We start from the raw sequence: 15,575 nt of genomic DNA, 5'->3' as shown, positions 1-15,575 counted from the left end.
ACAAAGCCCCTGTTGCTCAAGCTGGCCGTTCAGAAGCTGAGCGGGAGAGAAGGAGGTGCAGGAAGGCTGCTCAGCCTAGTTAAAGAGAGAAGAGGAGCCACACCGCCTAGGGACCAGAGGCTTTCCTTTCCCTGGCATGGACCTCAGGTGCAGAGTTGAGTTCTCGCTCCCGGCTTGTGGGAGAGCTCCACGCCCAGCCCCACCTAAGCATCCCCCCAGTGCCTCCCCCAGTGGGGCTATTCATAGTTCTGACAACACACACACACTCATATTTTAAAGTCAGCTCATATTCATAAAACTGTGCCAGAATATTGCTCTTATTCCATTGTGAGGGTTCAGTTAATAATTTTGCTACGTTCATAAAGTCATGAGTTAAAGAATCCTCCTCGGGTGTAGGCAGATCGAAACCGGGTGGCACCAACTAACAACTATGGTCAGGATTCTGGTGCCGAGGGTGAGCACTTCTCTCATTCAAGAAGTATTTATTGAACGTCCACTATGTGTTAGCACTGCTTTTATTTTTCTTTGTCTTACAGAACTGCTGCATTTATCACGTATTCACCTGGTGTGCTTTCTGACAACCAATCCATTCCCCAAGTCCAACGGGGTGTCCTATAGTTTGAGTCAGTTCTGACAGTGACCACTCAGAGTCAGTGCAGACCACCCTGGGTAGGACTCGGTCCCGCCACATTGTCCCCACGTCCGTTACCAGTTGCAAATTGAAGGCCACCCGCACATCTGACGAACTGGCTATAAACCAGGGGTTCTCATGATCCCCTCCTCAGGTTCCACGAACTGCTAGGATGGCTCACAGAACTCACTTTACTTTTATAAAGGTTACCACTTAGGGACAGCCAATGGCAGAGATGCGTAGGCAAAAGATGCATGTGGGGTGAGGGATGGGGGAACACAGGGCTTCTAGGACCTCTGCAGGCACCCCACTCTCCCAGCACTTCAAGATATTCACCAACTTCATTCAAACATGTGTAGAGAGCTCAATCTCTACCCCCATCTTCTTTGGGGGAGTGGAGGGTTGGTGGGTGGGGCTCAACCTTGCAATTTTCCAATTACTTGGTCTTTCTGGTGACTATCGAGTTGACTTAGGGGGTCCCACCCTCAGTTGCCTTGTTAGCATAAACTCAGGTGTGATCAAAAGGTTTGTTGTGAATAATGAAAGACCTCTTATCACTCAGGAAATTCCAAGAACTTGAAGAGCTCTGTGCCAGGAAGCAGAGGCAAAGACCACACGCATTGTTGACTCTACCACAACATTACCTGTCGGTTTCTCTGTTCCACTGCCCCGATCCCCGACTCAGAGCTGAGCCTCACTCCCTCAACTGTGTTGTTGGCAGTTGACAGCTTTCAGCCTCTGGGAATTGCCCTCAGCTGAGGACAGTCACCTCATCCAAGGTCACATAACGTCCCTGGCGGATGTCAACTGGCCCGTGAGGTGCGAGGCAGAGCCACTCTGAAGGACTTTCCCAGCTCCAGGCCTTACTGTGACCATGTTATCACTCAAGGTTCTTCTCTGCCCACTCCTAGTCCTTCCCTCCCCGACATTGATCCCAAGGGCATTCCTCAACAAATCTGCACGCGCACCTCCCTCTTGGAACCAGTTTCTCCGTTCCCATTATGCCTGGTACTTTCCAGGGAACATATATTTTAATTTTCCTAACAACCCAATAAGGTAGATCTGATGGCCACTTTAGAGAAGAGAATACCGGAAACTAGTCAAGTAGGATACATTTCCCAAAGTCACAGAGCTAAGAAAGTGGTGGAGGTAGGATTTGGCGTGAGTCCACTTAACTCCAAAGCTTTGCTCTTGTCACTGTGACACCTCAACCTACTTCTTCAGGTGCCATCCAGAGCCTGGGCCAATCCCATGGGAGGCAGGGGAAAGGGAGGCACTCTAGAGTGATTTGTTACCCAGATGTTAGAAAATAACCATGTATATTTAAAAAGAGGGTTCACCTACCTTCTCTGCCCCCTAGTTGCTAATTCTACATTATTAAATGTATGATCGTGGTCAGCAGTCTAAAAATATTTCTGTATCACATGAAGAATCATTATGCATCTAGGAGGTGTGGGTTTCAAGTACATTTATATTTTTATTTCTTCTTGCCTTCCTGCCGGTTCACCTTTCCATTAAGCCTCCAAGGAACATTTAATATGTTAAACTGCAGGCAAACAAAAATCAATAAAACACAATTCTTGTCGAGGCATTAACGGTCTAGTGGGAGAAACAGATATTTAAACAATAACACCAATGACAAAAAGGTATATATAGCAAGCTCCGAGCGCCCACTGAAGGGAGTCAGTCACTCTGATGGGGGTAATAGTCCCAGAGGGGCTTAAGAGAAACGTCCTCAAGATTGGAAATCAAGTAATACTGAGAGAACAACCAGTGTTAAAAAAAAAAAAAAAAAACTCAACCAAGTAAATGTGAAGATCTAACTGGCTTCATTAAGGGATTCATGACGTGGGCAGCATCCCATCTGGCAAGTAGAGGGGAGCTCCCAAGGGCTACAGAAAGGGAAAGGTTTTTAAAGGCAGGATAAGGAAGTCATACACAGGTTATTTTGGGGAGGTCACCTTCCTTTGGGGACAGAAGGGTCTTATTAGGTGAATGACCTCATCTACCTTTGGGGGACAGAGAGAGCCCATGTGACCTCACTGGTGCTGACCAGGAAATTCCTGTCCAGCCAGTTAAAAGACCACATTTCTGGGGGAGATTGAAAGTGCCATTAAGTTAGGTATTAAGCTCTGGTTTGGTGATGTGGCCTAACATAAGGAACTCCATATGGGAGTTGTTTTTTTTTTTTTTTTTTTTTTTGGATGCCAGTAAGAATCAATTCACAATGGGGGTGCCTTGGTGGCTCAGTTGGTGGGGCATCCAATTCTTGGTTTTGGCTCAGGTCATGATCTCATGGGTCGTGGGATAGAGCCCTGCTTAGGGCTCAGCAGAGAGTCCTCTTGGGAGTCTCTCTCCCTCTCTCTCTGCGCTCCCTTTCTCTCTCTCAAATAAATAGATAAATATTAAAGAGAGAGAGAGAGAGAGAATCAATTCACAATGGATAAGATTAGCCATCAGGAAAAATTATCCAGCATGTTGTCTCCTGTGTTTACACTCCCCAGTGGTCCTTTGTTGTCCTTGGAGTAAGTTCCAACATTTTACCGTGACCCTCCCTTATCTCTGCTTGCTTTTCCAACTTCATCTCAGATTCCCAGTGATTTGTAAGCACTTCAAAGTTTGAGAATCACCTGGGATCACACATGAGAGCTTGGCATTTGTGCCAGTTAGAGCCTTTCAGCCCCAAATGACCTAGATCAGCATTGTGAAGCGGAGACCTGGGTTGGCAAATTGATCTGGGCTTTGCCAGCTGGCTTGCTGCTGGGCTCTGCCTTCAGGGGAACAACAGGGGGATGGCTGGGCTGGGAGAAAAACAATGTGGCTTGCCCTCCTGTCGTCCCTCCTGCTCCAGGGAGCCTCACATCCCGGAGCTGCTGTACAGCAGCGGTCCTTCCTCTGGCAGCAGTCGAATCCAATTGGCAGGTTTTCCAACATCTGCAGAACGGGCCCCATCAGGCTTCCTCAGAGACACCAGCACCAGCACCAGCAGAGGTCTGGGGGGTTAAATGTCACCTTTTCTATATTCATAAGTTTTTTTTTTCTTTTTAAGATTATTTATTTATTTATTTATTTGTTTGTTTATTTGAGAGAGAGTGCACAGCAGGGGGACAGGGAGAAGCAGACTCCCCACTGAGCAGGGAGCCTGACCCAGGACCCCGGGATCATGACCTGAGCTGAAGGAAGACACTTAACCGACTGAGCCACTCAGGTACCCCCACATTTTTAAGTTGTAATGATTCCATCTTCTTCTCTTCGTTCCTCCAGCCTCAGTGGTGGTAGATGCCCGAGGGCAGTGGTTCTCAAGCAGGAGAAAGTTTGCCCCCCAGGAGACGTTTGGCAATGTCTGGAGAGACTTCTGGTTGTCACAATCCAGCAGAAATGGGGGCAGGGCGACCAGCATCTCGTGAAGAGTGGCCAGAGAGCCAGAGGGACTGCTCAGCGCCCTGTGTGCACAGGACAGCCCATGCAACCCAGGATCATTTGGCCTAAAATGTCAACAATGTCAAAGCTCAGAAACTCTGTTAACTCTTCAATTCATTTTGTATGTGAAGAGTCTTTATATTAGATTCCTTCTGGCCAAATAATTGCATGATTTCTAACCGAATCCTGACCGACTCAGCTCTCAAGAGTGTTAAAGAAAGAAATCGGAGGACTAGGGGAAGAGTTGAAGGTATCCATAGTTGAAACTAAAAAACATAGTTAAGTGTACATGACCTACCTTAATCTTCACGTATCATGATATGAATTAAATACATGACATCTAACATATCTAAAGTGGATAAATCAAGAGATTGTGGCGCCTAAGAGAGTTGGAGCAGAGGATTGCAGCTTTTTGTTGTCAGCAATTTTATGCTATTTTGATAAACCCATGCTCCTGTATTATTTTGAATAGAATATTTTAAGGAAGAACATTCCAAGGGGCCTGGGTGGCTCAGTGGTTGAGTGTCTGCCTTTGACTCAGGTCATGATCCCGAGATGGATCCCCCCGGGATCCCACGGGGAGCCTGCTTCTCCCTCTGCCTATGTCTCTGCCTCTCTCTGTGCATCTCTCATGAATAAATAAATAAAATCTTTTTTTTTTTTTTTAAAGAACGTTCTGTGACTTTTGTACTGCTATAAAAATATAGCTGAAGCCTCAAGCTGGTGGTTATCACCATCGACAGATGTGTTCTGTTTGGCCTTCACTGTATTTTTTTTTTAATGGCCAATATTGCAATCATGTAATATTTTGCATGAAAACTCATTTAAAAAATTTTCCTGAAAGATCAGAAAATTTGGCAGTAACAAGCCCTCATTTGCCTATGGTAACAATCAGCTGTGCTTGAGCACTTCAGACAAAGTCTGTGTTTTCAATTTTACCACAATCCCCACCACTCCCTGCTTCCCTCCTAAGCATTCTTGCCCGGGGCTGGCTTTTCTTCTTTCTTCTTTCTATTGGCCTCTGGAGTTTGCAACCCTAGATGTACAGTAATAAATAATCTCCATTGTCTTGTAGCATGGTACCATCGGCAGGCAAAGCAACACAGCGAATCTACATGAGTCACCGGTTCAGGATCGGCGTGGCCTGGTACCATTGATTTTAAGTGAAGGAAGACAAAGCCTCCTCTTTGCATCAATTTATAATAATTTGATGTGCCAGCATGGTTTGAAGTGATTCACATGTACTAACTCAGTTAATCCTCACAACAGTTCAATGAAATAGGTAATAATATCCGTTTTACAGGTGAAGAAACCAAGGCCCAGAGAGGTTGAGCCACTTCTACAACATCATATAAGTACCCACCACAAGTCATCTATTTTGAACTAATATTTTTTAAAAAAACAGCCCACGCAGTTAGTTCAGTTGGTCTTTGTACTAGTGGGGACTCTTTCTGCCCCAAATATCAGAAGTCAGCTCAGACCAGCTCGAAAGCAAAAATGTCAAATGCGGATTAATTGATGCACACAGTCAAAGTGCTCTGGCCCCTGAGTGACAGCAGCTGGCCAGTCCTCTTATTCTCTCCCCAGTTTAGATTCTCTTTGTCTGTCATCTTCATTCTTTCAAGTTCCTCGATGTCTTAAGTGTTGCAGGCTGGACAGAAGACCCTGACGTGGAGTGTAATCCTCAGGATTAATGCAGAGGGAAGGGAAAGCAGGGTGCAGGACTGGGCGGAGGGAGAACTCATGCTGTGGTGCGGACTCGGTGCCAGCCGAGCTGACCCCAGGGACAGTGGAGCTCAAATGACCTGTCAGAATCGTCCCATGTTGGATTGAGATGGCCTGACTCCTGGGTCACTCGGGCTTTGGAGGCCGGCGGCCCAGGGATGCCCCCGAGCAAGGCGGTTCTCTGTAGCTGAGAACATTCCCGAAGGCTGGCAGCCAAAGCTGTGTGCCAACACTGCCTCCCGCAGCTGGGGCAAGTCCGTCACTGGAGCGGAGCCCTGGCCAACCGCGGGACCGCCAGCCACTCTGGGGTCACATTCTTACAACTTTCCATGCAAGGCAACAGAGCTTCTGTGAAGCCCAACAAATTCGAGAAGGACTCTGGTCTGCCTTGAGCCATAGGCCTACTCCTTGGGCCGGGGCCGGTCACTGGGCCAGGGGATGAGTGCGGTGAGGGGCACGTTCTTGGTCGTGCCCACCTTTGTGGGCAGCGGGGTGTGCAGCAGCAGGTTGAGGTTGGCCGTCCCACAAAGCCCCCTAGAGTCGGGGAACCACGTTTCCCCAGCAGGAGAGGCCACGGTGCTGTAGCCAGGAAGGGGGAGGGACCCTGCGGACTGCAGCAACAGCTGTTCAGCCTCTGGCCGTGACCCTGCTCCTCGGTGCTAGTGCGGGCCTACCTCCCCTCCGCTGGCCACCCACAAGGGCCCACCCTGGGGGCCTGAAGGGCGCTGCCCCCTCCGGGCCCGCGGGAGGGGAAGGTGGGTCACCTGCCAGTTTCTGGCCTCAACCTCCCCCAGAACAGAGCCTCTTACTCGGTTGCCAGCTTCGGCAGAGCGTTGGCTCCCCGGCCCCCATCGGCCAGTGAGGAAGACCGTGAGCGGTCAGGACCCCCAGAGTCCGGCCTGACCTCAGAGCGGCAAGCTGGCTCCCTACGTCCTCCAACGCCCGCCCGCTTCCAAGGTAAGGAGCAAAAATCCTCTGTATCAGCGGATCGTCATCCCAGCTCCTCTTCATCAGCCCCGGGCCTGCCTCCCCTTCATACTCCTCTTAGTCCCATTCTCGAATTCTGTCTCCGTCTTGTGATCCTCTTCCTTTCCTTGGCGGTGCTGTTTGCTTGGGTCTCTCTGATGCTGACTTTCGGCTCCGGCCACCCTGGGGTCCTTGCCCACAGCCGCCCAGTCAATGCTGGGTGGCCACTGACCCGATAGCCACTCTCCTGTCTGCCCCTTCCCTTCCAGGAGGCCGCAGAGGGTCTCAGGATGCTGCGCTCTGAACATCTGTGTGGCTCTAAATGGCCTTCAAAAGCCTTGAATGGAAAAGCCCGGGTGGCTCAGGGGTTGAGCATCTGCCTTGGGCCCAGGGCCTGATCCTGGAGTCCTGGAATCGAGTCCCACGTCGGGCTCCCCGTATGGAGCCTGCTTCTCCCTCTGCCTGGGTCTCTACCTCTCTCTCTCTCTCTCTGTGTCTCTCATGAATAAATTAAATAAATAAACTAAAAAAAATAAAAATAAAAAGCCTTGAATGGAAAAGCCCACAGTGATTAAAACAACAGAGCCGAGCAAATAGGAAAAACCAGAAATCTGCCAAGGGACAGAGTAACGGTTACCTGCTGGGCTTCCCCTGGTCCAGGGTCACCTCGGAGGTGACTGTGTATGGTCTTGTCAGTTGGTTATAGTTAGACCGGGTCACTTCTACTGCGGAAACTTTGTAAGAGGTGGGAATTTATAAATAAGAATGATAATCTATTATTTTATTTAATTAATTAATTTATTTATTTTTATCTATTATTTTATAGAGGAAAGGTAGCTACTAAAGGGACTCGATACTTGGGCCTTCGTGCCAGCGTATCCTCTCCCTTCTGGCAAGTTCCAATTTTGACTCATTTTATGAGGTAATGGGGACAAAAGGCAAGCAGGTATGTACACGATTTCAGGAATGTGCAGAGGAACCAGGTTGCCACCAGTGGACCTAATGCCGGGTGGCAGGCAGTGCCACCTTGTGGCAGCTCCAGGTGCCCACGGGCCACGGGCGCTCAGGGTCTTGGGGACAGTCTGGCGGGGTGGCCCCTGAGGGGAGGCCAGGGCCGCCTCTGCTTTTTGCGCTGTGTTGGTAAGTGCTGTGGCCTCGTAACGCCCTCACCCAGGTCAAGTTTCTGGGCTGCGTGACCCTGAGCAGTTAGTGCACCGTGTTCACCTGTCAGGGGACGTTTATTCTCAAGCACTTGGGGGGACAGTTTAGCCCCCCTGTGTCTAGGCCACATGGCTTCTGCTGTTACTGAAGCCCGGGCAGTGGCCAGGCCAGCACTGCAGTGATACTGTTGGGGTCCCCACACCCTGTGCACCCCTCTCCTCCTGGGTCTCTTGAATCACCGTGCACTCCTGCTCTGCCGCCTTCTGTCCCCCGACAGTCCCGGGGACAGCCAGAGCCCTGCTTCTCTCCAGGAGGTATTTCCAGCCCTCGTTGCTCTTGTGGCCTTTTGGATCCTTGAAGGGCTGGGCTCATCCCCATCTGAGTCTTCAGCAGGTACCTGGTTTCCTGCTGCGTGTCCGCTGGCCTGGCATCTGTCCAGAGTTTGTCCCCAGCAGGTCTGTGACAGGACCAGTCCTTTTGCCCGGGTCTGGCCTTTGATCTCCTGTCCCGACCTCCTCTGTGTCCCTGCCCGCGCCTTTCCATCTCCCTCTGGGCCCCTGTCCAGGCAGGCTGCTACACGTGGGAGACTCCAAGCCCTTGCCTCAAAAAAAAAAAATTGCTCTTCTAGCCAATCCGACCTAGAATCCCTGCTTATTGATTTTTTAAAAATTTTTAAAAAAGATTTTCTTTATTTATTTGAGAGAGGCAGAGGGGGGAGGGGGAGGGGACAGGGGGACTCGAGCCCGGGGCCCCAGCATCACGACCTGAACTGAAGGCAGACCCTTAACGGACCGAGGCGTCCAGGGGCCCCTGGAATCCCTGATTGCATGCAGCCTCCTCCCGCAGTGTAATGCTCCAGTGTCATAGTCACTGTCACCGTCGGGGTCACATGCATCGCCCTGTCACAATTAAACGGGACGCGGAAGTGCCATTCTTCCCAGAATCATTAGGAGATGTAATGCACTTAATTTATTCTTTAGCTTAATAGTTTTTGCTCCATTATTGAATAAATGAGCAAGATAAATACAGGAGAAGACAAAGAGTATGGTGCATTTAGGGCATTATGCAGGAGTATCAGGGAAAATTATGCTGAGTTGTAATATATTCAAATTCCACATGAATTTGCCAATTCTATCCTTTGGGTGCTTTTGCATGCTCTATTTATTTTCCTTATATGTATTCGGTAGTGCAGGAGATTTGGATAGAGGTTCTCCTGCGTTATGTGACTCCTCTAGCACATGCCTCACCAATGCCCCCAAATCCCCTGCCTCAGCAGTACCAGACGCCCTGTCAAACGCGCCCTGCTCTTTCCCATGTCGGATTCTTCTGTCCTGCTGGAAATAGTGCCTGTACTTCCAACCTCTAACTGTTGGTCTGGTCATTTCTACCAAGCCTTTACATTTCCATCCAGCAATGTGGAAAAATGTCCCTAAACCTATGTCTGGGTAGGGGTAACCAGAGCTTCCCAGGATGCCCACCTAAGAGTGTGCTAAACCATCACTGGAAACTCAGCTATTACATATGTGGGGAGATGTAAACTTGGTCTCACATCTACTATAGTAAACATTTTTGAGTGGAACATTAAAAATAAAATAACTGTTCTCTTCAGCACAGACCTATTTCTGTTAAACTTTTTTTTTTTTCCCCTGTTAAACATTTTTATAGTAAGTATTACCCGGTAGCTGTCAAGACAGCAGGAATTCTGAAACTGAATAATATATAGTGATATTTACAATGAATGAGTGATTTAATCCTATTTGCTAAATTTTAAAAAAATATCATCCGCCTCCAACCACCACATGTGTAGGATTTAGAAACCCAAAGGCAAACTTGGGAAATAACTATAGAAACGTGAAAAATAAAAATCTTTGCAAAATCTCTCAGAAGTTTGATCTGCTTTGACTTTCAGCTAGAGAAAGTAAGTCAAGTAAATGTCCCTAAATATAGATTTTATTAATATTTGTTTCACTAAAAAATTACATATATCAGATATACAGCATATATACCTATACCTATGTAGTAAAAGTATAAAAATGTGAATGGGGCAGGAAGGGATACATATTTCAACTGTATTTCTACTGAGTTGTTTTCCTTTCTTCCTTTCTTTTTTTTTGATGGACAGCAAAACAAAGTTTACTGAGTGAGAGTACAAAGCTCCCAAAGAGGAAGGGGACCCAAGAGGGTTGCCTTCTAGTGGGTTGTTTTCTGATTTTTTTTCCAGTTTTATTGAAATATAATTGACATATAATATTGTATTAGTTTAAGGTAAACAGCATAATGATTTGATATAATTAATATATTATAAAGTGATCACCACAATAAGTTTAGTTAACATGCATCACCTCCTGTAGTTATAATTTTTTTCTTGTGATGAGAACTTTAAAGATATATCCTCTTAACAATTTTCAAATATGTAGTATGATAATGTTAACTACTGTCACCATGCTGTACATTATATCTGATTTATCTTATTTGTCTTCTAACTGGAAGTTTGTATCTTTTGACCACCTTTACCCATTTCCCTCATTCCACTGTATTTTATTTAAGTGGTATAACAGATGCACCACTGTTTATTATATTACTCTTTTAAAAATGTTTATTTATTTAAAGATTTTATTTATTTATTCATGAGAGACCCAGAGAGAGAGGCAGAGACACAAACAGAGGGAGAAGCAGGCTCCCTGCAGGGACCCCTATGTGGGACTCAATCCTTGGACCCCAGGATCACCACCTGAGCCAAAGACAGATGCTCAACCATTGAGCCACCCAGGTGCCCCTATTTTCTTATTTTTTAGAAATATTTTACTTATTTGAGAGAAGCCTGAGCAGGCCTAGGGTGGGGTGAAGGGAGAGGAAGAGAGAATCTTAAGCAGGCTCTCTGCTGAGCATGAGCCCAAGGACCCTGAGATCTTGACCTGAGCTGAAATCAAGAGTCAGCTGCTCAACTGACTGAGCCACCCAGGTGCCCCATCATTATATTATTCTTTAAAAAAACAGTTTAAAAATGGACTTTCCCTACCCCTCACTGAATAAATTTAAAGTAGTGTCAAGTTAACAGCCTCCCGGGAAGCACATGTCTCATTCTTGCCATGCCCACGGCATTTTGTACTTCCCCTCTCTTGGCTCCGATGACACCAGACTGCGTGGGAATTGCCTGTGTTCCCCTTCTCCGTCTCTCCCAGGGTACAGTGGACTCTGGAGGGCAGGGCTCGCTGATTCTCCACTGCCCGCTGCCAGGCGCAGATGCAATGCTAACACGGAGCTGCTCAATAAATTTTGTAGAATGAGTAGGTGGCTAGATGGATATAGGGTCGGGTGATTTCCTCATAGCAGCCACTAAGCACTGCCAAAATTCCAGCCCATAGGTTTCTGTTATTGGCTTCTCTCCGCCTTCTTCCTCCTCCCAAAACCTCAAGGGGCTGCTTAAGTAATAGCTTGCGTGGAGAATATGCTCAAATGGCAAAGCCTCATCCATTGCTATCGTTCCTAAGGAAGAACTCTCTGGGAGATTCATGGAGACTTGGGTCACCCTGCTGGGTGACTTTGGACAGGAAGGGTAGCAGAACTCTCATTTATTCTTTATTTACCATGTGCTTAGAACCGTGGTAGGCATTTGCACATATAATATTCTCACTCTGTTCCTACAACCAACCATACTGTAAGGCAGGTATTACTACACCCATGGGTACAGGTGAAAAGCATGGAGCTTCCAAGAGATGACCAACTTACAGGCAGCAAGAGGTGGCACCCAGGCTAACCCTTAGGTCTGTCTGGCACCAGTGCCCAAGCACGTTCCTTCTACCATATAGCCCATGCTTAGAATACGGTGACCTGAAGGGAACTCTAGAGGTTGTCCACGTGATCCACTTTTTGTAATTAAAATAATTTTCTTAAAAAAAAAGAACTTTGGAACACTTCTCTTGCCAAATAGGATTTTGCAAATCATGATTTTGCCAAAAGAAACAAAGAATGCTCAATTATCTTTTAAGTCTATAACTGATTGAGCAACTCTTAAACTTAGCCAGGAACCTTCTTGGCCCTAGTGGATGAGTGTGTCAGCCCCTGCCACTTTCCATATCTAGGGCATGCACTCGGGCTCCGCTCTCCGTAGCATAGGGATTACTTTTCTTTGTCTCCAAGGACAACTCACTGACCTGCTCCACCAGTACTTCAGTGCTGAATCATCTCAGTTAATCCTAACTGTGACCCTATGAAGAACGTAATATGATTAACCGCATCTGATCTTCAGGAAAACAATAATTTCCTCACAGAGGCCATGACTGGTAAAACTGGATTGGGATCCAGATCGTGTGAATCCAGTGTTTTTATTACAATGTTATGAGCTGACCCCACAGGCAACCCTGCAGTCACGTTGTGATGACACAGGAGGCATTGCGCTCTGAACAGCCTACATTATTGCCTCCCGCTGGTCACCATTTCCTCTTGGCCTGAGATACATGTGGCAGAGCTGTGACTAGCAGGCACATCTCCAGAGTCATAAATCCCTTTCATAATTAGAAAAGATTTCCTTTGTCTGGATTTTTTTAAAGACACTTTCCTTGGAAAGATTCCCTTTGTTGAGCGAATGCAGGAAATTCTTTCTGTTTTCAATATGGGCACTTGAAAACTAAAACAAAAAACAACAAAAAAACAAGTCCTGTAATGTTAGTGGCTGTTACCAAATGATTCTATAGTATAAACAGAATGGTTGAGGTTGAAGCCATTTTTGTGAGTTCTCAGTGAACAAGGTCAATTTGGTGAGATTTGTGTCATGCCTAGAACTTCGCCACCACACAGTTTGCTTTCAAATTAAGAGGATTTCTTTCTTAGGTAACACAAATAGGAACAGACAGCAGAAAACACCCCCAGGACTGAACTAGAGTAGTAGTGACCTAATGCCAACAACTGTGAGAGAAATTTCTTGAAATTCTGTTTGTGACCACCTCCTTTAGGGAGATGAAGAAAGGAAAGCAGATGTTAGCTTGTGGAATATTTTACAGAGAATTGTTTATGATTATGTCACCCTGAGTAGAAGAAGAGTCAAAGAGATACTTAATGTTTTGTTTGGAATGTAGGATGAAGGGAGGATAATTTTGGCATTGGTGAGCAAGACCAGACCACACAGACTGCTGGACCAATACCAATTAGAGGAGGGGGATTAGTAACAGACTGGCCTTGCTCATAGTGATAGGAGTGTGTGTGTGTGTGTGTGTGTGTGTGTGTGTGTGTGTTGGTGCACTGAGCCCTAAATAAAGACTGTCCCCTTTGGAGGCAGGTGTTCTGCAGTGACACCTACCAAGTTCTGACTTGACCCTTTACAACTTTCCACATAGAAAAAGCAACCAAGAATTGGGACTCAGCATCAGTCCAGGCTGCCTGGAAAGGATCACTAATAGCACATCCGTCCCAAGGAAGAAGAGCCAGGCCGGAAGGGCATCCTTGCAGCCAAAGGTCATGGAATGTGTGTGAGGGGAGTGGATGGGAGTGAGCAGGGCATGGTGCCAAGTACCTCCTATTACACCTCTTAGCCTGTCACTTTTCTCTTTTTAAACAGTCCGTTGTACTTGATTAGATCTTACTCTATGAGCGGACTGAGAAGGATTTTTTGTTTTCTATTTCCTTCTACAAAAACATCTCCAGCTACTTCAGAGATGCCATCTGCAATGTAGCCCTAGAGGAATCGGAGACTGAAGGCTTTCTGCCTCTGCCACTAACTAGCTCTGCGACCTTGAGCAAGTCGCTTCAGCTCTGGGCTTCAGATGTATTATCAGTAAAAGGAGCGGGCTGGTAAAAAGGTGATTTCTAAGGTCCTTGTCAATGCTAAAATTTACAGAGCCAAATTCTCTATACAATTCAAGGTTTTTTGGTGTCTGTTCATATGTTGTATTTTTAAAATTTAATATCTCTTTGATATAGAAGAAACACATGGGACGCAAAGAAAACCCAAGAAAGCACTCAGTCCCCGAATTGGTAGTTTAGGGGGGGTCGAAGACAATGAGACTTTCTAGTGTTCCAGGGAAAGAAGGGGTTGAGAGGACACAATATCACGAGGCCCCTGGTGAGCCCAGTGTTGGGCCTATGAACGGCCTCCTAGTTCTCCACCAAGTTTGGAAAGTGCTAGGGGCACTTGGGTGGGTCAGTCGGGTAAGCATCTGCCTTTGGCTCAGGTCATGATCCCAGGGTGCTGGGATTGAGCGTTCAGCGGAGTCGGGCTCCCTGCTCAGTGGGGAGCCCGCTTCTCCCTCTCCCGCTCCTGCTCCCCCTGCCTGTGCTCTCTCTCTCTCTGCCTCTCTGTCAATAAATAAATAAAATCTTTAAAAAAGAAGAAGAAGAAAAGGAAAGTGCTGATTTTCTTAGTCCTGGTCCTGGTCCTGCTCCCATATGTGGCCTCCAGTTTTCAAGTCATCCAGGTCCCAGAATGGCCTCTTCCTTTCATTCCCCAGCATTCTCCCTTGGGGGGGGTGGGAAGGCTGCTTACCCGGCTGTGGTGTCAGAGTTCCAGGGGAGCTGTCATCTCGTGAGGTGGTGAGATCTCCCTATTCTCTGTTCGCTTTCCATCTATCATGCTTAGAGCTTGATCAGGGCGTCTCGGGGTCTTTTGAGGGCTTGTCCAAGGCCTGGCGGGCCAAGGGATATCTGAGGGCCGTCCCACCTCCTCCTTGGAGAACACCTGCTTGGAGGGGGGAGCTCAGTCTGGCTCCCGGTGGTATCTGGTCCTCAAGGGAAAACTGAGTGCCCAGAGGCAAGTACAATTCAGAAGGTGAAATTGCCTACAGGGGCAGAAGAGGCCCTGGGGAAAGGTTCAGTTAGGTGGCTTTGGTCTCAGATACTTCACCCAGCTCACCAGTGGGCTGGGGGGCTCTCGGCTGCGGGCCTTCGTAGGTGTCCTTGCAATGCCAAGGACGGGAGAGCAGGGATCTGAGCCTTGGGCCTAATTAGGACTCTCCAGCTGCTCTCGCGCTGGTAGGTTTGGCTGTGGAGAGCTCTCCACCTGGGTGGGAGTGTGCAGGACGCTGGCGCTCCTGCCCGAGGCTTGTTGTGTGGCAGAGGCCATCCTGGAGTGACTGGGACGCTCTTGGCTGAGCCCATCTGAACCAGGAAGACTAAGGTGGCACAGGGCCCAGACTAGGGTAAGGAGTGGCTGCTGGGCCCCAGTTCCTCTTTTGGGTACACAGCAGCTCAAGCCTCAACTCCCAACACTGAGTCTCAAAACATTATTTGCTGTATTTCAATGTCCACGAATGAAACTTGGTAAAGGATTGGTGATTTGGTTGTGATGGAAAACAGGTCTACAACGGATGGTTTCAGCCTGGAAGATTTCCCCACCTCATTTCGTAGGGCCTAGCAGTAGGGAAGTTTCTACGTTCTGTAAGCTGAGCCTGGACAAGTCTACACCTATCTCCTTAAAAGAAGCATCTGTGGAGGATTCCTAGATTGTTCCTTCATTATCATTATATTCCTTTAAAATGCAACATTTATTATACTCATTGCTTTGGATACTCATTTAGATCTTACTGAATTTTAAGGAAATATGATACTGAGTGAAACCTAACTCTATATAATCACTTATCTCAACCTCATTATAACTTACCTGTTTTCCAAACTACCTTGCCAACTGAATTGTGTTCCCTTGAGGGTAAAAATCATGTTTTATTTGTCTTTCCATTCCCTA

At 47.2% G+C, this 15,575-nt stretch overlaps 1 pseudogene; it reads right to left on the bottom strand.

Annotated features, from left to right (window-relative positions):
• Positions 1–3,488: 3,488 nt before the first annotated feature.
• Positions 3,489–14,992, bottom strand: LOC111097826 (annotated as a pseudogene).
• Positions 14,993–15,575: the final 583 nt, after the last annotated feature.

Source organism: Canis lupus, chromosome 10 (genome assembly GCF_011100685.1).
Source record: "Canis lupus familiaris isolate Mischka breed German Shepherd chromosome 10, alternate assembly UU_Cfam_GSD_1.0, whole genome shotgun sequence".
NCBI classification, from domain to species: domain Eukaryota; kingdom Metazoa; phylum Chordata; class Mammalia; order Carnivora; family Canidae; genus Canis; species Canis lupus.
The sequence above is the reverse complement of the archived record's forward strand: the minus strand, read 5'-3'. Positions and strand labels throughout refer to the sequence as shown.